Source organism: Symphalangus syndactylus, chromosome 23, assembly GCF_028878055.3.
Source record: "Symphalangus syndactylus isolate Jambi chromosome 23, NHGRI_mSymSyn1-v2.1_pri, whole genome shotgun sequence".
Classification (NCBI taxonomy): Eukaryota; Metazoa; Chordata; class Mammalia; order Primates; family Hylobatidae; genus Symphalangus; species Symphalangus syndactylus.
Genome location: NC_072445.2, coordinates 63731268 through 63755303, shown reverse-complemented (window position 1 = coordinate 63755303; position 24036 = coordinate 63731268). Strand labels below are relative to the sequence as shown.

Below are 24036 nucleotides of genomic sequence, written 5' to 3'. Positions count from 1 at the left end.
TTATTCTTCTCAGTAGTTCCATTTTATAGGTAGAGAACACTTCAGCACTCCATGGTGCTATACCAGACTCTTTCTTGGCCTTGTTACGTATTAATGGACATTTTCATGGAAATCCCAGGGTTGAAAGCTCCCCAGAGTTGTTAATACCTGCTACTGGTTCTCAAGTGGTTTGATATTATATACGTAAGTGTGGAGCATTGCTGGACCCAGGTTTTAATAATCAGATTAATAGGTACATTTGAAACACTGTCATATTAGCTTTTAACAGTACTGAATTTGAGTCTTCTGTGCACTTAGGTTTGCTGTAACGCATAGTTAACATATATAGGTTGGTATAACTTTTTCTGTTCCTGATTCAGATAGGGTTTTCGTGTGTTTTGGGTTTTTTCTCCATAAGAGAAATTGTTCCCTTTGAAATTTTAATTAGTTTTGAAATTTGGTCTTGTGCATATGCATGGCAACTATACCTCCTGATTGCTGTGCTGAAGGTGGAAAGTATTCTCTTGTAGTATAGACATTGGTCATATTGTCAGGCAAGGGAAATGCCACTAATTTCTGTTTCTTGAATTGCATACCAGAAATAGGAATTCGTTGTCTGACCATTAGATGCTCAGGGCAGATGGAAAAGAAAAACCAGGACTTCCCAAGAAGCAAGTGGCAGGTCTGTGTGCTGACTGTTTCAGGGTGGGGACAGCACAGAGGGGGCTTGCAGGAGAGATGTGGCCGAGGGTGGAAGAGCTTATCTTCGGTGCCTTGTGATAACCTGCAGAAGTGACCTGCAGCTTGTTGCAATGGCGACTCCATTTTAGATGATGTGCTTGTAACATCCGCCGGGTAGGTGGAGCCTCAAGGACAAATGTTGAGAGGTTGGGGTGGTGGAGCCAGGAGGTGCAGTGAGCGAAGCATCCAGGCATGGATTTGAACAGCTGCTGGCCGCCCGGAGATCAGCCTCCATGAATCAGTCATAGGCACAGAGAACTCATCTGTGCGGCTGGAGGCTGAACATGGAGAAGGAAGGAAGGGAGCTGCTTTCAGTTAATACCCTGATGCTTCCAGAGCAGTTTAAAGATATTTCGGAAATTTGTGGGTGGTTCATTGTTTGTTTTAAAAGCTTTGCCCCCTTCACATAATCCTCTCTTTTATTTAATATGAATGCAATCAGTCTGCTTTAAACACTGACTAAAATTGCTTTTACTAGACATTGTATTATTTATAAGGGGGGAGCTGAGACCCGAAGAGAAGACTTTGATCAATTGATTTAAGGTTGTTGGAGGATTGAAATGTTACTTGATTGCTGGTCTTATCCAGGATTTCAAGATTTCAAGGAAAAGTGGACAATGCCTGCTTTAATCTAAGGGATTTCAGCAGTCATATGATCTACAAACCAGCCCCCAGGAGCAGCAGGCCCTGGCAACCTCTGTGCTATGGAGTCCACGCAGAAGAGGGACTTCAAAGTGGTTGGGGTGTGCTGGTTTGGGAGTCATTGCACTGAGAACTGGTTTTGGTCATGGCCTTAACATCTACATAGATGTTGCACATTGCAGGCACATGACACTTGAATGGGCTGAGATTTAGGTGCAAGTTGGTAGAGCTTAAAGGGGAGGTAACATTAGTGAGGCCAATGGGCAGCACCTCCACTGCTGAGCACACACTGCAGTTCCCTGCAGGGCCAGGGAGAATGTGGCCTTGCCAGGTTGAGGCTGGGAGCAGAGATCATCTTGTTAAGTTCTCACAAATCAATTACTGACACGGGAACAGTGTGTAAAAGTCTGAAACCACAAATCTTTTTGGACATTTTGGCTGTATTTATAAGCTCCCAGGAATTTACTTATAGTTTGAGTGTCTCTTGTGATGAACAGGACAATGGGAGAAATAAACCAAGCGAGTGAAATCACAGAAACTATGTGAAATCACTTTTAGATGGCTTTCGTTTTCAAAACATTGGATATTCTCATTATATTTCCCTTGTAGGTACATACACAAGGACACTGATTTGAGGATGCATTATGAGTGTTAGAAAATCACCTTGCTAAATAATAGGGAGTTTGGGGCTTTATGGGAGAGTGATAGTAAGATGTGATGCTGAGTTTTTTAGCTGTGTGTATAAGTCCACTTGGTATCTAATTGCACATTATTCCTGTTGTTTCCAGTATCCTAAGGGAACCTCCCTCAGTGTTAACTCCTTACGAAAAGTACAGAAATAATCCTGTTTTAGGGTGTACATGATGACTTTCTTGGTCTCTCTAATTTCTTATAAGTGGTATATTATGTGATTTTAAAAAATAGACCACTAATGTTAGATCTTCAGGTTTTCATTATTGTTAATTGACTTTTTTTATGTCTCCTGAAAGACAAAAAAGGAGAAAATAATCCACTCACCAAAAAACCCAATAGTTGCTGAATAGCTATGAAAAATATGAAAGAAATTCAGCTTTTAGCATTGGGGCCTTTTTATTATTCTCAACTTTGATTTTACAGCTGAGCTATAAATGTGACCAAATGCATCACATGAGTGTTTACCTTTTTTTTTTCCTTTCCTTTTTGGCCACATGGAAGTACCTAAAGAGATGGAATGTGACACACCCAGAGAATGAGGCACTGGAGGGGCCTATGAACTTGAGAAGGCCAGGAGCAGCAGGGTCCCTTCGTCTCAGTGCTTAGCTTTGCCAGTGCTAAGTGGGAAGCAGAAGTCACTGAGCTTCTTAGCAAGTGAGTTTTTAAAATGTGTGTGTGTACACAAAGGAGTTGTTCCACTGCTCTCTGTAGAAAGTGCTAGGGAGAATTCTAGCAGGAAATTCCACCACCTTTGAGATTAGTTGTCAATCCCACTAAAAGATAGCCCTCCACAGAAGTGCTGCTTTGCTCTGTAGACCTGAAAGATCCTATGCGATTCTTACATACTTCTTAGTTCCCTCTCCTCAGTTCTTTTAATTTTGTGTATTTTCATGAATTTTGTAGTCTTAAGTTGTTAGTTGAGGTGTTCTGGATTGTAATGTATTTTGGTGTGTGTGTGTGAGAGTGAAGGAGGTATTAATCTATGTGAGAGGTGTGTTTTGTTTTTTTTTTTTTGAGGAAAATCTTTTTAACGTTTCATTCCACAGTCTGGTAAGTTGTATACTGTTGACAGCTCATTACCTACATGTTAAACTGCAAAATGTTCCTAGATTAGTAGAACTATTTTTTTTTTTTTTTAAAGTAGCTTTGTGGTTAAATTCTGATGCTCTTAAAGAGATCACTTTCTCCTATTTTGGCAAAACAAGTTATCAGTCCACACGTGATTACATAAATAAAATTGAAACCCTTTACTCTTGCTCCTCCCTACTGAATTAAAGTCAAGGGATTCCAGTAGTGGTATACACACACACACACACACACACACAAATCCTCCAATGTATTTAGTTTTCACATTTTTAATACATTTTAGCAGACTGAGCTTTCCAAATTATTAGCAACTAGTACATAATCATGTTGCAGTAAACAATTTTTTTAGTCTGAGAAACAGACCCAAAATAGGAGGTTGAAAACAATTCATCTGTTTTGGTGAATAGAAGTGAATGAGAGTAGGGTAGAAATTCTAGCCGATTTTATAAAATATCTCAGATCTGTTTGATAGGTTGGGCTTAAGATTGATGATGTGGGCATCCTCTTTATGATGAAGTCAGGCTAAGCAAAGCTATGTTGAAGTATCAAACAAACCCTGAAATCCCAGTGGCTCAACCCATAAAATGCCGTTGCTTGTTGGTGTAGAATCCCCTGCACGTCTGGCTGCTCTCTAGTATAGCTCCCTTACAAGTGGTAACCCAGGGATCCAGGCTGCTCCTGTCTTAAAGCTACTCTGTCATTACACATGCTTCCAGGTTGCCACCATAAGGAAAGAGCTAGTGGGTTACATACCGACTTTGAAAGGCTGCAGCCTGTCAGTGATGGCTGGTACTTGTGCTCACAGCTCATTGGCCAGGACTAGTCATGTGACCTGCCTGACCACAAAGGTATAGGGTTGCCAGGAAATATGGAAGAATATGTGGATATTCTTTGAGCAGTGAGCATCTTTGCTTTATTCTCCTTTTCCATTTCATCTCCGTAAGGTTCTCTATGCACATAAACTAGATGAAGCTTAGGCCTGAAGCCTAGAACATAATGACACTTTGGTTCTCAAAGTGTGGTCCCCAGACAAGCAGCATTAGCATCACCTGGGAACTTGTTAGAAACACAGATTCCTAGGCGCCACTCCAGCGCTGCTGAATCAGAAATGTGGAGGTGGGGCCCAGAAATCTGTTATCATAAGCTCTCCAGATGCATACTAAAGTTTGAAAATGACTGCCCAGTGGGAATACAATGTTTGTAGCACCTGTTGAACTCATCACTGGGGATGTGAAGGACTAATAGACACTTGCTAATGTGAACGTACAGTATGTGTGCTTAGGTGTGAGCATGTATATGATAATAAAAAGCACTGAGGGATGGTATCATGTGTCCCAGACAGCTTTTAGCACTTTATAGATTTGACTAATCTATTTCTCAAAACAGTCATATGAATTCAATAGTATTATTGTCTCCATCTCACAGATGAGGAAATTGCAGAACTGAGAGGTTCCCTAACTGTCTAAGGGTCAGGCCACTTACCACTGCTGGCAAGTGGTACAGGCAGGATTTGCGATGTGGCTCCAGAGCCTACTCCTTAACTACTGTGCAATTCTGCTTGTTCATCTTTGGGTGGTTACCCACCAGGCCTTAAGGTAGTCTTTTCATTTTTTCTTGAATGGAGACAGTCTGTCAGAGTTCGCAGGAAGTGTGGTGTGCTGGTGACAGTTCACATTCCAAGTTAAGCCCCCTTACCACGAGCTTCATTCGTTGGTGGTTTATGTGTGTGGGGGGCTGGTGACAGTGTTGGTCAATACTAAGGGGCATGGCTAGGCAGCAGCTGCCCAGTCATTTAAAACTGAACAATAAATAGAACGGGGTTGTTAGGGGCGGAACAAAGGGGCCTAGTGGGAAGTGGGTTCTCAGAGGGAGATGCTTCAGTCACACTAGAAGAATATTTTCTTCAGTTAACCTATGTGTAATTTTCAGGCTTATGAGAAGAAAAGGCCCTGTTCTCATCACCCTCCCTTTTGATTCTTCTTTGGTCTTTTTCCATCATCCATCTGCCTGCCCTGAGGCCTGATTCCATCAGGTGGTCTGAAGAAGGTTTCTATGAAGTCTTTATGAACTGGACTTCGGTTTTGTTTTGTTTGTTTGTTTGTTTGAGACAGAGCTTTGCTCTGTTGCCCAGGCTGGAGTGTAGTGGCGCGATCTTGGCTCACTGCAACTTAAACCGCCTCCCAGGTTTAAGCTATTCCTGCCTCACTCAGCCTCCTGAGTGGCTGGGATTATAGGCATGTGCCACCAAACCCAGATAATTTTCATATTTTTGGTAGAGACAGGGTTTCACCCTGTTGGCCTGGCTAGTCTCGAACTCCTGACCTCAGGTGATTTTGCATGCCTCGGCCTCCCAAAATGCTGGGACAGGCGTGAGCCACAGCACCCAGCCAGGACTTAAGTTTTGATAGAGAAAATGTGTTTTCCTTTCCAAGAAACCTGATAAAATAGTTTCCTCCCTTTGCACTTGGGAAATCCAGATAGAGTTAGATGTGATTTAATCTTTTGAATTTTGAACTGATTGAAAAGGATTTTCCAAGTGACATTAAGAACTGCTTGTTTCCTTGCATCCTTTTAAATTTTTTAATTATTAACTGCATTTTCTTCCAGGTGGGTCTATTATTTGTTGTTGTTTAGGTGTCCTTTGCTGGCCCATGTATTCCCTTGGCTTCTTTGTCTTTTGTGTTCAGCAGACTAGAACTGAGACGGCTCCTTGGCAGCTCTGTCCTGGACAGTACCAGCTTTAACTCTAGGTAGAAGATAAAGATAGCATCACCCCTTTCGGGTTTCATGTTGGCTGGGAACAGCTGCTAAGCTTTGTATAACTCAGTAACATTTCATTCCAGATTTGCTGAAATTTTTAGTTTTCTGCAAGCCAGGGCTTAACCACGGGTTTTTTCTCATTCACACTTGAGTCTAGACTTTTCGTTTGAGAAGCAGTTGCTTGTCTTGGAGTTTAGTAATTGAAGGGAACAGAGGTGGGAGAGGGAGGAAATTATTTGCGTAAGTTGTTTCAAAGCTCCATCCACTTCCTTTCCCTTCATCACTTTAAATGGTTTAATTTGCTTAGGTACTTCAGCAGAGGTGTAGATAATTAAAGTAAATCTCGAGTCAAATCTAAACAAAAGAAAGAACTGACCTAAAAAAGAGCAACTGAACTCACACTAATTGAATCACAGATTTGCTCAGACCAACTTAACCTGTGAGGAAGGCCAGGGAACACTGTGCCCTTGGTGTGCTTTTTGCCTCTTAAGAGGGAACACCAGCCAGTCGCTTGTGGCTCTCTCAGCCACCTTCCGCACTGTGCCACATCTGGGTTAGAGCTGCAAAATTCAGCCTGAAAAAAAGTGTGAAAGCCATTTTGGGTTGGGCATTTGTAAAACAAATTTTTCTCCTTTTGGAGACCTGGTGCCCTTGGTATTTGTATATAGAATCCACTTGTTTATTCTTGAGGAGAGCAGCTATGTGTGTAAATTGGGCATCCATTGGAAGAAACCTAACAGGCTTGCCTGTAACAGCTGGAATATAGTTGCAGCCCTTTGAAATAAGACAATCAGTTTTCCTTCCTTCTCCTTAGCCAGCCATCCAGCGTAGGAAACAGGATGCTGTACGTACCCTGAGTAGGAGGAGAGGGTTCTAGAGTGCCACTTGGCTGCTTCTGTGTACCCATTCTTGTTCAAGAGCACCTTGAGATCACATGGTCTTAAATACCAAAGTTGACCAAGAGCTGCCCCTCTGTTCAGCTTCATAGTCCCTGGCTGTTGGGGAGGCCTTTGTCTGTCTGACTGCCACTGGGCTGCCTTGCCCCAGCTCCCTGGGGTCCTTTGCTCCTTAATCCATCAGCTCTTCTTTTCTTTTCTTCTTACTCATAGTATAAGACCTGACTGCCCATTTTTTGGAGATGACTAATTAGTAAAATATTTGGCTGGGCGTGGTGGCTCACGTCTGAAATCCCAGCACTTTGGGTTGCAGAGGCAGGCAGATGGCTTGAGTTCAGGAAGTTGGAGACCAGCCTAGGCAACATGGTGAAACCTTGTCTCTACCAAAAATACAAAAACTTAGCCAGGTATGATGGGGCGTGCCTGTAGTCCCAGCCACTTAGGAGGCTGAGGCACAAGAATTGCTTGAACCTGGGAGGTGGAGGTTCTAGTGAGCCGAGATTGTGCCGCTGCACTCCAGCCTGGGCAACAGAGTAAGACTCCATCTCAAAAAAAAAAATTGAGTGCCTACTGTGTGCACATGTACCCTGTGTGACCATGGGCCAGGTGCAGTGGTTCATGCCTGTAATCCCAGCACTTTGAGAGGCTGAAGCAGGTGGATCGCTCGAGCCCAGGAGTTCAAGGCCAGCCTGGGCAACATAGTGAGACTCTGTCTCTCCAAAAAAAATAAATAAATAAAGTTAGCATGGCGTGGTGGTGTGCACCTGTGGTCCCAGCATTTGAGAAGCTGAGGTCGGAGGGTTGCTTGATCCTGGAAAGTCAGGGCTGCAGTGAGCCATACTCCAACCCAGGTGACAGAGCAAGACCCTGTCTGTCTCTTTAAAAAAAAAAAAAGAAAAAAAAAATCCAACATAAGAGTTTTCTTGTGCTCCCTCTCCACTGTTCCTCTTTGCTCTTTCATCCCTCCTGACTCCGGAAGAGGGCTCTACCACTCGCCGCTAATGCCTTCACATTTATCTGGATTCCTGCCTCCTGGGGACCTCATCCTTGCCAGCCCCTGTTGCTGTGCCTGTGCCCTACCAGGGATGTTTCCATGTTCACATCAGTGACCCTGCTTATCCCTGAATATCATCACCTGGCTCATGCCTGGCTTCTCTGTGGAGGGATTCATCCCATGTGCATTCTTCAATGTATGAATCCCACAGAACCAAGACCTTCTGGATTGCTTTCCATTTCTTCACATTCAAGCATCTCTACAAAAGAATGTAGCCTAACCCTCCTAACCATCTAAAACTTCTTCCCAAGCACCATTTAGTGCCCCAGGACACTTGCCTGTGGCCAGAGCGACTCTCTTCCTTTCTGCCCTTTCCATTGTCTACCCTACCTGCCTCCCCTTTGAAAATTGTTCAGGTTTAACTTTCCCTCCCTATTGCCTTTGTTCCCGTCTCTAGGCAGGTCTCCCTCCCCTGCAATCCCATAGCGTGTTCAAACAGGTTTTCTTAAAACTCTTACATCACTTTTCTCAGCCTACACCCCCTACTGCCCCAGACCCAACCCCAACTCTCCCAGCTCCTGTAATTTGCCCACTCCACACACACCCTCTGTAATGATGCCCCTGCCCTTCAGCAGGACCTGGCTCCTGGGCTTCTTGTGGTACTTCCTGGGTATCAGCTCCCTCCAGCCTCCACCTCCATACCGTTCCTCTTACACTACCTCAGTCCACTAATCTCTGCTTTTTCTAGACCTAAAATTAGAATTGTATAGGCAGCACTTAATTCTCTTACCTTCCCAAGCTTGCTTTTACCTCTTACCAAGTGGTAAGCTTATGGAGTCCCCTACCCCAACCTAGTAGTGGATCAGGAGTTACTAACTGAAGTAGCTGACATACATTTTTATCATCAAGAAATATTTGAAGGCCTAAAGTAGAGTATTTCACCCGCAAATCATTTGAAGGTAGATTGTAGGTCCCGTTTGTTTATTTTTTTCAGACTTTTTTTTTTTTAAACCTTGATAGCTTAAAGGCCAGGAAAAAACTGATTAGTTTTCATCTTCAAAGGACACAGGATAAAACAAGGACTGAGCTAGCCCACCCCTACCCTCCAAACACCTTTTAATCACAGTCACTTTTCCCACTCCCCTGGTTGTGACTTTTGAATTTTATAGTTGATATAATCCCTCCTTTTATAGCCGATTTATGCATTGCAATTTAAGTAAGCAGAAATGTTCAGTGCATGGGAGGACTCGGATTTAATGATTTTTGGCTTAAATTTAAAAGGCTCACTAAGGCCCCTGTACCTCTTATTAATTGCAAAACAAACATTCTCCATAAGACCACCCTCTATTCTATGACCCCTTTGAGGTTCCTAGGAATTGATAGTTTGTGGGCCGTATTTACACCCACAGGAGGACTTCTTTACAGAAAACCTCCCCAGTATCTTTGATGGCCTAGATGTGTTCACAGTCACATTGAGAAAGTTTTAACCTAATAGTCATTAGGTTAAATTAGTTTCATTCAGAAACTAACTCGAATCCCAACATCAATCCTGGAATAACGGGACAGCCGCATAGATGAGGCTCACAAGGATGTCTCCCCTCTCGTCCCTTTCCAGAGGATGAGTTCTGTTTTAAAATTATGACTGTTTATTACAGGCATTGGGCGGATTGCTTTAGGAATTGATTTAACGAATGTTCATTGGGTTATTGCCTTGTGTCAGTAATGTTTTGAGTGAAATATCAAAACGACGATGAGATGGTTTATCTCATCTCATCTTTACAAGATAAGGGAAGGTTAGAGGATTTGGTGTTGCCAGTGTTTTTACTTATTGTTGGTGGCCTGCCTGAAACTGATGGCAATAGTAAGTAAGGAAAAAGCCTGCCGGTCTCCTTAACTCTCCAAAGGTAGGATTAAATCTGCTGAGGCTCAGACCACTGCTGTAGTTCTGACCTTTCCTGGAAATCATAGATTCTTTTGAAAGGCTGATCAAATTTATGGACTATTTTCCTAAAGCTGAATACTATCTACATTTTACATGTGGTTTCAAGGGTATGACTCTTGCACTTGTCTACAGAACAAGGCTTATCAACCTAAGCATGTCATCTGATCAGCTCAGCTGGCCCATAGTAGGCTTTCAGTACCTGTTTATAGATTGAGAGAAACAATACCTACTGTGTGCCAGGCACTGAGCTACAGACTAAAGATACATACATTGGGGGAGGGAGGGCAGGGAGCAATTCCGTATCTTAAGAAGGACTGAAATTTGATCACTTTCTTTTTTGCATTTTTTTTTTTTTTAATGAGACAGGGTTTCCCTCTGCCACCCAGGCTACGTGAGTACAGTGGTACAATTATAGCTCACTACCAAGCCCAGCAAACTTTAAAAAATTTTTAGACACAGGGGTCTTGCTATATTGCCCAAGCTGGTCTCAAGCTCCTGGCGTCACGAGTAGTTGGGTCTTTCTGGTATATTTTCAAAAATTATGTTAAGTTTTTTTTTTTAAAATAGTGAAATCAAATTATACTTAAAAAAGCACTGTATTGTCATGATACGTACATCGTTTCAGATTGCCTTTTCTAGACTTTATCCATAAATATAGCATAGAATCTTTAATGTGCCAGCTTGCTTTTTAAACTTGACCTAACTTTATAAACATTTTCCCATGTTTTCACACATTGACTTTTTTTTTGAGACAGGGTCTCAGTTTGTCACCCAGGCTGGAATGCAGTGGCGCAATCACTGCTCACTGCAGCCTTGACCTCCTGAGCTCAAACAATCCTCCCGGTTCAGCTTCCTGAGTAGCTGGGATTACAGGCGCACAACACCACACCTGGATAACTTTTTTTTTTTTTTCTTTTTGAGACAGAGTCTCATTCTGTCACCAGGCTGGAGTACTGTGGCACAATCTCAGCTCACTGCACCCTCCGACTCCCTGGTTCAAGCAATTCTCCTGCCTCAGCCTCCTGAGTAGCTGGGATTACAGAGCTAGGATTACAGGCACGCGCCACCATGCCCAGCTAATTTTTGTATTTTAGCAGAGATGGAGTTTCACTTTGTTGGCCAGGATGGTCTCGATCTCCTGACCTCGTGATCCACCTGCCTTGGCCTCCCAAAGTGCTGGGATTACAGACGTGAGCCACCGCACCCGGCCCATACCTGGATAACTTTTTGTATTTTTTGTCTAGATAGGGTTTCGCCATGTTGCCCAGGCTGATGTCGAACTCTTGGGCCAAATGATCCTCTCGCCTAGGCCTTGCAAATTGCTGGGATTACAGGTGTGAGGCACAGTGTCCAGCCCACATTGACCTTTATGTTTGAGGTGGGACCAGGTTCAAGCAGGTTTAGGGTAGATGGGGCAGGGTGGGGATGACTCACCTGGGAGAAATCAGCATGCTTAGGACATGTCCCTGTATTGTTGGTTTCATGGATTATTTCCCTCTATGAACTGAAACTCTAGTCAACACTAGGCAAAGTAAGTTACTTCTGAGATCCACTAACCCCCCTCCCAAGCCTGCAGGTAAAACCATTCCAGATCACCTTTATTCCTGCTTTAGGGTTTAAAAACCCCAGGAGGCAAACAAATTAAAGACTGCAGATGTTCTTAGGATGGTTAGACTTGACATGAACGAGAGAGGTACACTTAAAGTTCAATTCCTTGGTCATATTAGCCACTTTGAAAGAGTTACAGGAGTGGATATTATTGTTCTCTTGTCTTAAACTTGATGGAGTTTTGTGTAGTCTTTTTAAGCAGTCCTCCCCACTCCACTCCCCTCCAGTCAGCAGTTTATGTTGGTCAGTTTTGTTCATAGAGTTCAGTTTGACAATTAACATGTATATTGGTATGGTTGCCTGTGTTTGTGTTGTGTTTCACTGTGTTTCATCTTCCTGTGCCTGGGAGCCCCCATGCCCTCCTTTCCTATCTCTCTCAAAACCAGCTGTTTTTCCCCATCTGCTGCATTTTGGTTATAGACATTTATTTGTAGGTTTTCTTTAAAACAAAACTCTAAATCCTACTTGATAACCATCCATGCTCTTTACTCTCTCCTGTCCTGGGAGCTCTCTTCCTAACTCCTGCCCTTCATTCTCGACGCCTGCCTGGCCTCCTTTTGGTTCCTTCTCTGCAGCATTGCTTCCACCCACCAGCCGCAATGCCCCTGTCCCTTAAGAGTATTGCAGTGCCTCCTAACTGGGTTATATGCCTCTGATTATCCATTTTTAAATCTGCTACCAAGAGCTTTTAAAGCTGTGGATACGATTATTTCATCGTGGGCTTTAAAAATTGTGAGGAGGGGCCCTTCAGTGGGTTTCCAGAGCAACAGGATAAAGTTCATGGCTCTCAGATGGAACCTTGAGCCCAGCATCATTCTGCCAGCCACATCTTTGCCATTTCCCCCACTCCACTCTCCCTCCTTTCTCACAACACACTGGTGCACTCTGATGGCTCCCAGGGGTTTTGTTTTCATGGGCAAGACACACAAAACTTTTGCAGTTAGACACAAGGTTGCCGTTTTTTTATTTTGCGAAGTAAGGGCATTAAAAAATGATCTCTACCATCTACTGTCTTTATCTCATTTTAAAAGATGGCAGTTTACCCTAAAAAAAAAAAAAAAAAGAATGAATTCAGCATTGTGAGAAACTCAGCAAATCATCTGCTTTTTCTGCACACTGTGTTACAGCTTTCTGCATGTGGCTGGGAGGCGAATCTCTTCTTCAAGCTCAGGTTTGCTTTTGCTCTGCTGCCCTCGCCTCACACTCAGTGATGCTTAGATGCTTACCTCTGGTGAGCCCCCGCAGCTCTGGAAGTGTTTGGCTCATACTCCAGGTTCCCTGGAGTTGAAATTTCCCTCTCTGTGTCTCCTCTGACATAGGAAGCTAGGGCTCTCTGTCTTACAGCTCTTGGTGGTTCTGGCACCTGGAATGTTAGTAGCCTTGGATGTCTGAGGATGATCGTCATATTATCCCGGGTTTTCACACAGATCCCAAACCTTACCCTACATGTAGGGTACACAAACAGTATAGAATATTTTAAGCCACTAATTTTAACAACATGCTGAGAATAGCCATTTTTCTCTGCCTATGGATTGGATACACTCTGAAAGGAGCAAGGATGGGCCTACAACTCCAGCTGCAGGAAACTGAATAGACCGCTCCCCTTTATTTTATTTTACTTATTTATTTTTTATTTTTTGAGAGAGGGTCTCACTCTGTTGCCTAGGCTAGAGTGCAGTGTCACGATCAAGGCTCACTGTAGCCTCAACCTCCCTGCTCTCAGGTGATCCTCCCACCTCAGCTTCCCGAGTAGCTGGGACTGCAGGTACCCACCACCACACTCGCACATCTGTCTTCCAAACTCTCATCCATTAAAAGTGAATCTTGACTAGTAGGGTAAGAGAAAGCCATCACCATAATTAGCAGTGTCTTTTGGGGGAAGCCTTGAAAGGACTATTCTTCCCTTGATGAGAGCAGAGCATTAAAGTTTAACTACAAGGAATAAAGAGACAGTGAGTTTTTTCTCACATATTTACTGTGGCCAGGTAGCCATTTGTATAATCTGTTAAGCCTTTTTTCCCCCTTGGAAAAGTTCTGTTTCCAGATTGGGAGCACTTCAGGATGTCACTGGCCTCTGAAATACTTTGTGGAAGTGTGTTAGTTCCCATTCTAAATTGGTTTGGTGACTGAGGCTGTTCTTTGACTTCAGCGTTTTGTTTTATTTTATTTTATTTTATTTTATTTATTTTTTGAGAAAGAGTCTTGCTCTTTTGCCCAGGCTGGAGTGCAGTGGTGCTATCTCGGCTCACTGCAAGCTCCACCTCCTGGGTTCACACCATTCTCCTGCCTCAGCCTCCTGAGTAGCTGGGACTACAGGCGCCCGCCACCATGCCCGGCTAATTTTTTTTTTGTATTTTTAGTAGAGATGGGGTTTCACCATGTTAGCCAGGATGGTCTCGATCTCCTGACCTCGTGATCCGCCCGCCTCGGCCTCCCAAAGTGCTGGGATTACAGGCGTGAGCCACCGCGCCTGGCACTTCAGCGTTTTAGTTGTGGGGCTGGCAGAGCATGAAATTGGGTTTGTGTGAGCATGTGTGTGCCTGGGTGTAGTGGACTGCATTTTCTTTGCAGAAGTATAATGAAGCATCTTCAAGGACTTTGAAAAAGTTTCCTCAGGCATATCCAGTGAGCATGGTAGATGCCATTGTTTTGCAAGTTTTCTGTTTTCTTTGTCTGTACAGGTTGTTCCTGACTTCATGGCTGGGAGGAAATTGAGGATGCTGAAGAGTACTTGCCGTTTGGCCAGTGGGGTTGAGCCAGTCAGCCGGCTCCTTTTCTCCCATGGGCCGCTATCGGGGCTGGGTCCTGTGGCTGTAGGAGAGGGGCCACATAGAGGCACCGTTCTAAGTTCTGTGTGGGGACAGCACAGTTCCTCTGGTCGCCACACATGCCCTGTCTGACTCATCTATTATCTAGACTCATAAAAAAAAGGTCCTAAAAAATACTGGCTCCATTCTGGAGAGTTGGCACAGAAATTCGGATTGTGGACTCATTCTGTAAGCTGGCTTCTGTTCCTCACCTCCCACCCTTTTCTCCACGCCTTCCCTACCTACTATCACCACTCCCCACTGCCCGTCTCCTTTCCCCCAGCCGGTTCTCTTACCTGTGTGACTGTTAGGAGTTCAATGGTAGGTATTTGGGCAAGGAAATTTCTCCTTTCCTTAATTGATTTTAGGAAGATCTTTTGTATCCCAGAAAGGAACTCCAGGGGGACTGCAGTAAATGTCTGATTTAATCATTTTCTGAATGCATTAACCTCACATATGCTGATGGGATGCCAAGAAAATGGAGCTCCTACCCTCGTATGGCAGGGAGTCAGGAACTCTGTCCACTGGTGTGTGAATTCCCTCAGGTCATCCCGTCCCATAACTGACACGCACAGTCTCACAACCCTCTTGATCGATGCACAAAAGAGTGGATTTTGCTGCTATACTGAGTCCTGGATATTCACAGCAAAGCTCTAAGTGCCAGGCAGATGGAAGTGCTTTTGAGTCTGAACCTAAAAGCGCCTAGACATCCCTACAGAGTCAAATCTGAGGCACAGAGTTAGGACTGGGAGGAACATCAAAGACCATGGCCTGGCCTCGCTCCACAGCCGAGGGGTCCAGTGTATTCCAGGCCATTTGCTTGTGTAAGGACATGGTGTTCTGTTTTCAGTTCCAGTGGTTAAAGGACACTATTAAATGCTACTGAATTATTTTAAGAATAGTAGTGTAAACTACATTTAACTTGAGCTACTGTAACTAACTTCTGGGGTTTCTGGACTTTGATGAAGATAGCTCTTGTGTTTGCAGGAGACAGAAAGCAAATATCTAAGTGAGCCCTGAAAGTAAGTTCTCTTCTTGGAAGCATTGGCCTCTCCCACACAGAGGCACAAGGAGTGCTATCCGTTGGACTTGAAGGCTATTAGAGTTGGAGCTGCAATGGATGCCGGGTAGGTGTTGCTTGGGCATTGTTCCAAGAGGCTCTGGAGGCAAATATTTTAAACAAGTCAAACAGCCCCTCTAGGCGAGCTGCAGGAAGTCCGGCCCTTGCCTTCGTGTGGTCAGCAGGAGATAAAAGTGTGGACTGTTGGAGGCCAGGCCCCTCCTAACACTGGATAACAAACTGTTAAGGGAAGATAAAAGGAAAGAGTAGGGATGTTCTTTTGAAACAACATGAAGGTGACTTTGTAACATGCATTCAAGTAAATTAAGGGTGGTGAGCAAGACATGCCTCATTTTTATGATCACAAGCGTGTTGAAGAATTCTGAGAAGCAGGACTTGGTTTCACAAGTATGCCAAAACAATTTCATGTCATGAAAATACTGGTAGAGGTAGGCTTTTGATTGAGAATGTTCCCATTACATACTGCTTACGTTAAATGGGCATCAGCTTGGATTTCCAAATCTGTGTGCTATAGAGATTTTCCCTGTTAAGGTGTGTCTGACCCATGGGGACTGGGTGGACGTGTCCAGCTGCCCTTGGACTGAGCCGATGAGCAGGCAGGGCAGCTGTGCTTCTCTGAAGTGTGCGCGTCTCCTCTTAGTTGTACTTCTGGTGTTGGCCCAGTTATTGCCCGGGTATGAAAGAGTTTGAAGGAAGAGACTGTCCTGCTGGTGTCTATCTCCCCTTTTCAGTTTTCCTTCCTGTTCTTTGTAACATTTGGGGGGAGTTTGGGGGGCTTGCAAAGGGGTTATCTGTTTCTCAGGGTGGGGCTTGTAAACGTGAACCCACACTTAAGAGCCTGGGCATGTTCAGTGCCCTGCGTGAGCTCAATCCAAAGCAAGTGAACAAGTGTGCTTCAGGGACATGATGCTTGTTTCAGGTCCCGCTGGGCTGTGGAGCGGGGGGTGGCCCTTTGTGCAATTAGACCCCCCAGGGAGTGCAGTTGTTGTGAACTAATCACCGCCTGGAGAGCCTGTGTGCCTCACACTTCCTCCAGGACTGTACTAATCCCCACTCCCACCCCCACTGCCAGCCCCTGGCCCTGGCCCCCTCCTTCCAAGGTGCCTCTGCTGGTCCAGGAACATGCCACCTCCTCTCCCAGCTGCATATGGGCTTTCCGAAAAGGCCCATCCTGCCTGCTTGTCATTTTTGGTTTGCTCAGTTTACTTTAAGAAAACACGTTTGCTTGCCAGTGTTTTTGGTTGGCTAGCTTGCGATAAACACTATCAACCACTTATATCTCAGAGCATTTGTTTTCCTTCATATGCACAGTAGTAAATACTTTTCTTAGAGGCGAATTTGGGGGTGAGGGGATAGAAGATTTTCTGTTATATGGCAGAGGGCAGCCCATCCAGCTCCTGGGAGCTGGGCATGGTCACTTCACCGCACATAGTCATTCCCAGCTGACGGTTTGTAATGTCTGATTACACACTGTGAAATTTTGACCACAGCTGACCACTTTTCCAATGGGCAAGGAAAGATGTGATCTCCTCCTTCCACTGCCTTCTCTAAGCTAAGCTGTTACGGGAGAAGCATTTTAAACACTTTTATCTTCCACAAGTCACTTTGGTTTTCTAAGGAGTGTCATCCTGAATTCTGGGAATTCGAAGCCCAGATTTAAGGTAAACCACCTGCCCTGGGATTGCTTAGCTTGCAGCTTGTCCCTGGGGCAAAGTGGAGAATCCTGTTGCTGCTGCACCCTTTCCCTGAGCATGTCAGAAAGGCCGGCCCCGCGACCTCAGGGCCTGTGAAAGAGTTGCAGGATATTGCCTAAAACTCTATGCAAACTGCTACTGACCTTTACCCTAGCTTCTTACCAGAAGCTGGAAATGTGACTGAAGATACTTAGATTCACTTCAGAGATGTGTCCAGAACACTCCCATTTCTACCATACAATGTCACGGTGTTAGCCATGCTGTATTCAGGTGCTGCAGTTAGTTGGGAGAGAAGAAGCTTGGTATATAGGGAAGAAAGAGCTGCATCCTTGTGGGAGCCAGTAGTGTGTACTTCCGTAATTAACCAAACGTGAAGCTGACCAGGATTGGTTTCAGCAGCAACTGAATTCAGAGGGGTTTTTTATTTCCTGGTGGCCATATAGCATGGTGACTATGTCAGCAGCTGTTCTCATTGGCCAGGGGATTGCATTTGGGAAAAGCTAAATTATATTTATTTTAAATTGTCCAACTTGTGGGCTGGGACAGGATTTTTTTTTTTTTTTTTTTTTTTTTGAGATGGAGTTTTGCTCTTGTTGCCCAGGCTGGAGTACAATGGCACAATCTTGGTTCACTGCAATCTCTGCCTCCTGGGTTCAAGCAATTCTCCTGCCTCAGCCTCCCAAGTAGCTGGGATTACAGGTACTTGTCACCACGCCCAGCTAAATTTTTGTATTTTTAGTAGAGGTGGCGTTTCACTATGTTGACCAGGCTGGTCTCGAACTCCTGACCTCAGGCAGTCCAGCCGCCTCAGGTGTGAGCCACCTCTCCCGGCCGGGGACAGGAATTTTTTTTAGAAGATCATCAAGGTGAGCTCCTGCCTTCAGAGTTTTGGCAATCCAATAGGGGAAGCAGATGGGTGAATTGAGGAGTTAGGAGAATCAGCCCAGGGACTGCCTGGAATGTTGGAGGATAAATAGTGTGGCATCAGTAGCTCGCATGCTGGAGGATGCCACAGTGTTTGTAAAGTATTTTAACAAGCACTCCTTTGAATCTATATCGTAAGGTAAAGAGGGCAGTGTTATCAGCTTCATTTTTCAGCTGGGAGAACTGAGGCTCAGAGTTCGGTGGCTCCATTGATGGCAAGCTGGGTTTCCAGGCCAAGATTTAAGACTCCCATGTCAGGCCCGGCACGGTGGCTCACGCCCGTAATCCCAACACTTTGGGAGGCCAAGGCGGGAGGATCACTTGAGGTCAGGAGTTTGAGACCAGCCTGGCCAACATGGTGAAACTCCATCTTTACTAAAAATACAAAATTAGCCTGGTGTGGTGGTGCACGCCTGTAATCCCAGCTACTCGGGAGGCTGAGGCAGGAGAATCACTTGAACCCAGGAGGCAGAGGTTGCAGTGAGCCGAGATCCTGCCACTGCACTCCAGCCTGGGTGACAGAGTGAGACTCCATCTGGAAAAAAAATAAAAAGATTCCCCATGTCATGTGCTTTTAAAGTTATGCTGTAATGGTTTATTCTTGCGTGTGCTTTTGGAATCTTAAGGTATGATGAAGAGAGGACGGTGTTATGCAAGATAGATTGTCCCCTTAGAAGTGCAGAGTCTGGAAGTCAGAAGAGCCTTCTAACCTGGTCTCCCACCCACTGCCGAACTGGGGTTTTTTGTTTGCTTTTTATTAACTGGTGGTTACCCACCCTCTGCTTGAAGACTCCTGGGGACAGCGAGCTCATTACCTTATCTGGCCTCTATCCATCTGAGGGCTTAGTTCAAAGTTCTGGTTTAAAGAATCATGGAGCTCCAGAGTTGCTTGTTTGTGCCTCATTCTTTGCATGGCGGACCCGTGCAATGAGTGTGCCCCTCTTCCACACACCAGTCCTGCAGCTTTTGTAGCTGGCTCTTGTCTCCATTCTGTTAGCCATTTCCAGTTTCCCCCTTGACTTGGTTCCCCAATCCTTTAGCTTGCTAATGACCCTTCTCCAAATGGTTTTTCAAAGACCCTTCTTGTGGTACAGTGGGAAAGTACAAGATTTTTGGAGTCAGACAACCCCAGGCTAGACTCCTGGCTCCGCCCTTTAAGAGCTGCGCTATATCTAGCAAATAATCTAATCATTATCTTACAAGATATGGGGGAGGATTAAATATATGTAAAGTGCCTAGCATATTTCTAGCATAGAGTTTGTGTCACAAGTGCTAGTGCCCTAGGTTATCAGGGAAGCGGGTGCTCTGGAAAAAATATAATTGGATGCACATTAGATTTCCAGTATACTCTGACTTGAATCCTGTTTTCTGTTGCTTGTAGCAACATTGTTTTCTGTTTTCAAATTCCTCAACCAAGGTGTGTTGTGGAGGCCTCTTCCTACACTTTCTTGTACCTGTGTCTACACAGGAGAGCAGATCTTAGGGTGGGACAGGGCAGGGGAGCTGCTCAACTTAATCCCCTGCAGGACATCTTTAGCCTTGGCCCAGGAGACCCTGCCTTGCCCTGGGGGTAGGTGAGGGTGCCCTGTGGGCCCTCCGCCCCTGTGGTCCAGCATGGGTGCTTCCTTATTAGAGCATAGCCCACCTTGGCCACCCAGAGTAGAGGACAATACACGTTTCTGCTAAGTTAGGCAAGAAAGTGATGAAATACCAGGTCCTGGCAGGCAGGCTGAAAAACAATGTTTAGGAAAAGTCTGGCTTTTTTGGGGAAAGGGCCAGGGACTCACTCCTCCCACAGCTGAGCGCCGAGGGCTGCTGTGTCCCCTCCCAGGGGAGCAGGGTGCTGTGTGACAAATGGCTGCCATTTAGCAGCTGTGTCTTGGCCTTGCAAATCTGGCAGTAGTTTGATCCTGGCAGGAAGACATGCTCCCTGGAGAAGAGCTACAAGAAGTGGAGTCAGCTTCTTCATAGTCCTCATGTACTAGCAGGAAAGCTTATCATTGGGACTGTGCCCCATTTCCTTCCTTTAAAGAAGCACAGAGCCTTGCAGAGAGGTGCAGGAAGAAGAATGGGGTACCACAGGATGGTTTTATCTGGCATTGTCCAAAAAATCTCCCCAGCAATCCTGTGGCTCATGTTTTAAATACTCAATCTGACTGACGTAGATAAGTTTGGTAGGCAGGGACCCTGTCTCCCCAGTCAATATGTGCCTCCCTGCTGAAGTTGTATTTAATGTAATAATTTAAATGTCCAAGTGATTTTTAAGAGAAGCTGCTTCCTGCATGGAACCTATTACTCTGCACTAAGCTGCTCCTTCCCCCACACTTTACAAAATATTGAAGTTTTCCTTTACCTAAGAACAACTGACATTGCTTTTGAAAAGGAGCATCAGTAGCTTGTGTTATTTCTAATAAAATGCTCCAGGTCAAGACCAGTGGGGTATCTGAAACCCAGTCAGAGTAAGGAGCAGACACCCTGGCCTGTGAGAATGTAACTCTGATTTTCCTTCCTCCACCCTCTGGTCCCATTAAGAGAGAAACTGTAGTAGACGGTGAGCAGTTTCTAAGGCTGTAGGAGGGAACCTCAGGGCTGCGTGTCTCCCCTTGAGGTCATCTCCCTAACTGTTCTCCCCGTCACCTGCCCCTTGTTGCTCACTCCTCACTGCCCAGGAGCAGCAGAGAGGTGAGGGAGGGTATCCGGGGCCACCAGGAATCCTGGCTGAAGGGCTCAGGTTTGGAGGTGATTCCACAACCCCCTCCAAGGAGCTTTTTGGGAAGTTGCACAGGCTTGGCAACTGCTATTTGCTGGAGAGAAGGCTTTTAGGATCCAGGGCTGCATGAAGGCCCAGGCCATGTAGTTTTGCCAGCCATGCACTGCAGGCTGGCATTGCCTGTCTGAAGCCTACCTCTGATGTGTGTTTGTTGCTGAGGAAGCCCTGCATAGATTCATTCCTCCCTGTCCCTTATTTTTTATTATTTTTTTATTGTGGTAGATAAAGCCAAAGTTAGAAATGGGGATCTTTGTCTCTGACCCAGGGCCTTGGTTTTTGCTCTGGAGGTGTATGATAAGCCAAGCAGCTTCTCCCAAATCCTCACTAAAGGAAGGTTTTCAGGGAGATCCTGGGCTTCTTCATAAGCTGGTTCTCAGGGCTGGATGGAAGCCTCTAGAGAGCTGTTAACTCAGAAACTCACACTGCTGCGCCAGCCCCCAGAGGGTTTCTGACTCAGTAGGGTCTGGGGTGGGACTGAGAATTTGCATTTCTAATAAAGGGCTGGATGCTCCTGCCCTTGGGGTTTGGTGGAGGGTCTGTAGTAGTTAATTTCTCCCTGCCTTGTGTTGGTGGATCTTCTCTGCAAGGTCAGCTCATCAGATAGGACTAGACTGTTCAGGATTCAGGCAGAGCCTCCCTTGCTTGGCTGCTTCTAGAACACAAGGGTATAGAACGTGAAGTGCCCCATAACTTTGCAGAGCAAGCGTGGTGTTTCCAAACTCTTGCCTGCTGCAGCGAACCTTTTAGACTGAGGTGGAAGTCCAGTTCTGCCTCCTGCCAGGGAGAGGAATGCAGAGGTGAAGGGGGAGGAGAGCACTCCTCCTTCCTGCCTTGACGGGACGGAAATGGAAAGCCAGGTGCTGAGCATCTGGAAGGGCCGCAGTGATGCAGAGCAAGATTATTAGAAGTCACAGAACGTGACTAAGGAAGCACACCTGTGCTCTCCAGCCATGGGCCAGGAGTCACACACTTTTCCAAAAGAAATTTAACAGAGTTCAGCAACTGGATTTATTACATTGCTCTACCACGCAACAGCTCTAGGATCTTGGAGACAAGTGACTCAGCCCCTCTCAACCTTTGTTTTTATGTCTGTACAGTGGAAACAATCCTCATGGTTGTTGTTATGAGGATTAAATGAGACAATGCATGTGGCACATGGTGCTCAAAAATTGTTAGCCATGATTAAGTGTGATGGGTGTGATGGCAGAATTAGAGTTAAATGTGTCCTGGAATTTGGAACCACGAGCCATGGGTCAATGGGAGTCATGTGGAACGTGGCCATGAGGGATGGGGTCAGGAGAGGAGTGCAGGCAGATATTCTGGGGCAAGGAACTGAACAGAGAGGGTAACCAAGGGGACTGGTGTGTGACGGGGCCAGAAGGTAGACTGAGGCCAGAGCATGGAGACCCTTGAATGGCAGGTTAAAGAGCCTGACCCTGACCATTAGTCTTTTTTTTTGGAGATAAAGTCTTGCCCTGTTGACCAGGCTTGAGTACGGTGACGTCATCCTAGCTCAGCGCAGCTTCGAACTCCTGGGCTCATGCAATCCTCCTGCCTCAGCCTCCCAAGTAGCTGGGACTGCAGGAGGGTGCTACCATACCTGCCTAATATTTAAATTTCTTGTAGAGTTGTGGTCTCACTTCATTGCCCAGGCTGGTCTCAAACTCCTGGTCTTAAGTGATCTTCCCACTTGGCCTCCCAAAGTGGTGGGATTAGAGGCATGAGCCACTGTGCCTGGCTTGCTGTATTCTTGAGAGGATGAGAGTATAGGAATGTTCTGGAGCTCAGAAGACACCCAAAGAGGAGACCGACATATATATCTCGGGTCCCAAGTTTGCTGCCCCCCTTCACCTCTGCACTTTTGTCTTGATGTGGCCTGTACCAAGGGATGCACCCCCCCCACCCACCTCTTTTTTTTCTTTATCAGAGACGGGTTTTGCTGTGTTGCCTAGGCTGGTCTTGAACTCCTAACCTCAAGTGATCCTCCTGCCTCTCCGTCCCAAAGTGCTGGGATTATAGGCATGAGCCACCACGCCCAGCGCCCCCCAGTTTCTTAGGAGTCCCTTCTCACCCAGGAAGAGAAGGTCGGAGTTGGCTGAAGCAGCTCACGGTGCCCCATGGTGTAGGGGCCTGCTCTAAGGCTCCTGTCTTACCAAAGCCTGTGCCAGCCACGGGTTGTCGGTGGGGGGATGACTTTCGTGGGTTGCCGCCCTATCCAAGGCATAGCCTGGACCCTAAGCCAAGAAACACATCAACTTCCTGGAACTGAAAGCCGTCATCACAGCTGTCTCAGCCCTCAGAGCACATGTGAGGTGGTTAGAAGAGATGGTTTTGCCCCGAGCTTTGCAGGCAGAACAGGCATGGCCCTCGTGGAACATTTAGCCTGGTTTGATTCTGTCCCCAGCCTAGCCAAGACTCAGCCCATCCTTCAAGAGATGCCTTTGCTATTTGTCAAGCTCCCTCCTGACTCAGACCGTTTTAGTGTCTGATCTGTTAACTCAAACTTTCACCCTGTCCTAGGTTGGCCTGAACTGGTCAACTAGGCTCTTACACAGCATGGATCAGCCATCCCAAGTATTTGTCGGTGTTGTGGAGGCTCTGCACTGTGCCCAGCCTGGTCAAGTGTTGTAAAACCCACTGTTCTTTTGTCTGTGGGAACATTTTTTTCAGGGCCTCAACCATCATCCTAGGCATCTAAACTTATTCCGCATTTCCTGGGGGCCTTAGGACAGAGTTTAGATTTCACTTCAAGAACCCTCAGGAGGCTGGGGCGGTTTGGATCACCTTAAGTCAGGAGTTCGAGACCATCCTGGCAAACATGGCGAAACCCCATCTCTACTAAAAATACAAAAACTAGCTGGGCATGGTGGTGCACGGCTGAGGTAGGAGAATCACTTGAACCCAGGAGGCGGAGGTTGCAGTGAGCCAAGATCGCGTCACTGCACTCCAGCCTGGGCGACAGAATGAGACTCTGTCTCAAAAACATGAAGGAAAAAAGAAGAACCCTCAGGTTTTTGCCTATAATCCCAGCACTTTGGGAGGCTGAGACGGGTGGATCACTTGAGGCCAGGAGTTCAAGACCAGCCTGGGCAACATGGCAAAACCCTAAAAACCCAATTTTAGTCTCAACTAAAAATGCAAAAATTAAAGTTAGCCGGGTGTGGTGGCACACACGCCTGTAATCCCAGCTACCTGGGAGGCTTGAGGCACAAGAATCGCCTGAACCAGGGAGGCAGAGGTTACAGAAGCTGGGATGCAGCCCTTATCTTTCATCTCTTCATTGCTATCTCCTTAGACCTGGAGACCTGCCCCTTAATCTTCTGTTTCTGGCTTTACATAATATTGTCCCTTATCTCCCCCGGGGCTTGGGGGCTGGCCTTTCCCTCCCCTCACAGAGGGACTTCCGCCCTCTCTTAGTC

General features: G+C 45.8%; 1 protein-coding gene across 13 annotated transcripts in view; it reads left to right on the top strand.

The window, feature by feature from the left end:
- Positions 1 to 24036, top strand: part of RREB1 (ras responsive element binding protein 1) — a 202491-nt gene that overhangs the window by 100722 nt on the left and 77733 nt on the right. The window contains exon 2 of one of the 13 annotated variants that reach the window (XM_063632934.1): positions 2557 to 2709. The exons of the other annotated variants lie outside the window; for them this stretch is intronic. The gene's annotated coding sequence lies outside the window, so the exon portion shown is untranslated. The remainder of the gene's footprint in view (positions 1 to 2556; positions 2710 to 24036) is intronic. 13 annotated transcript variants of the gene reach the window in all.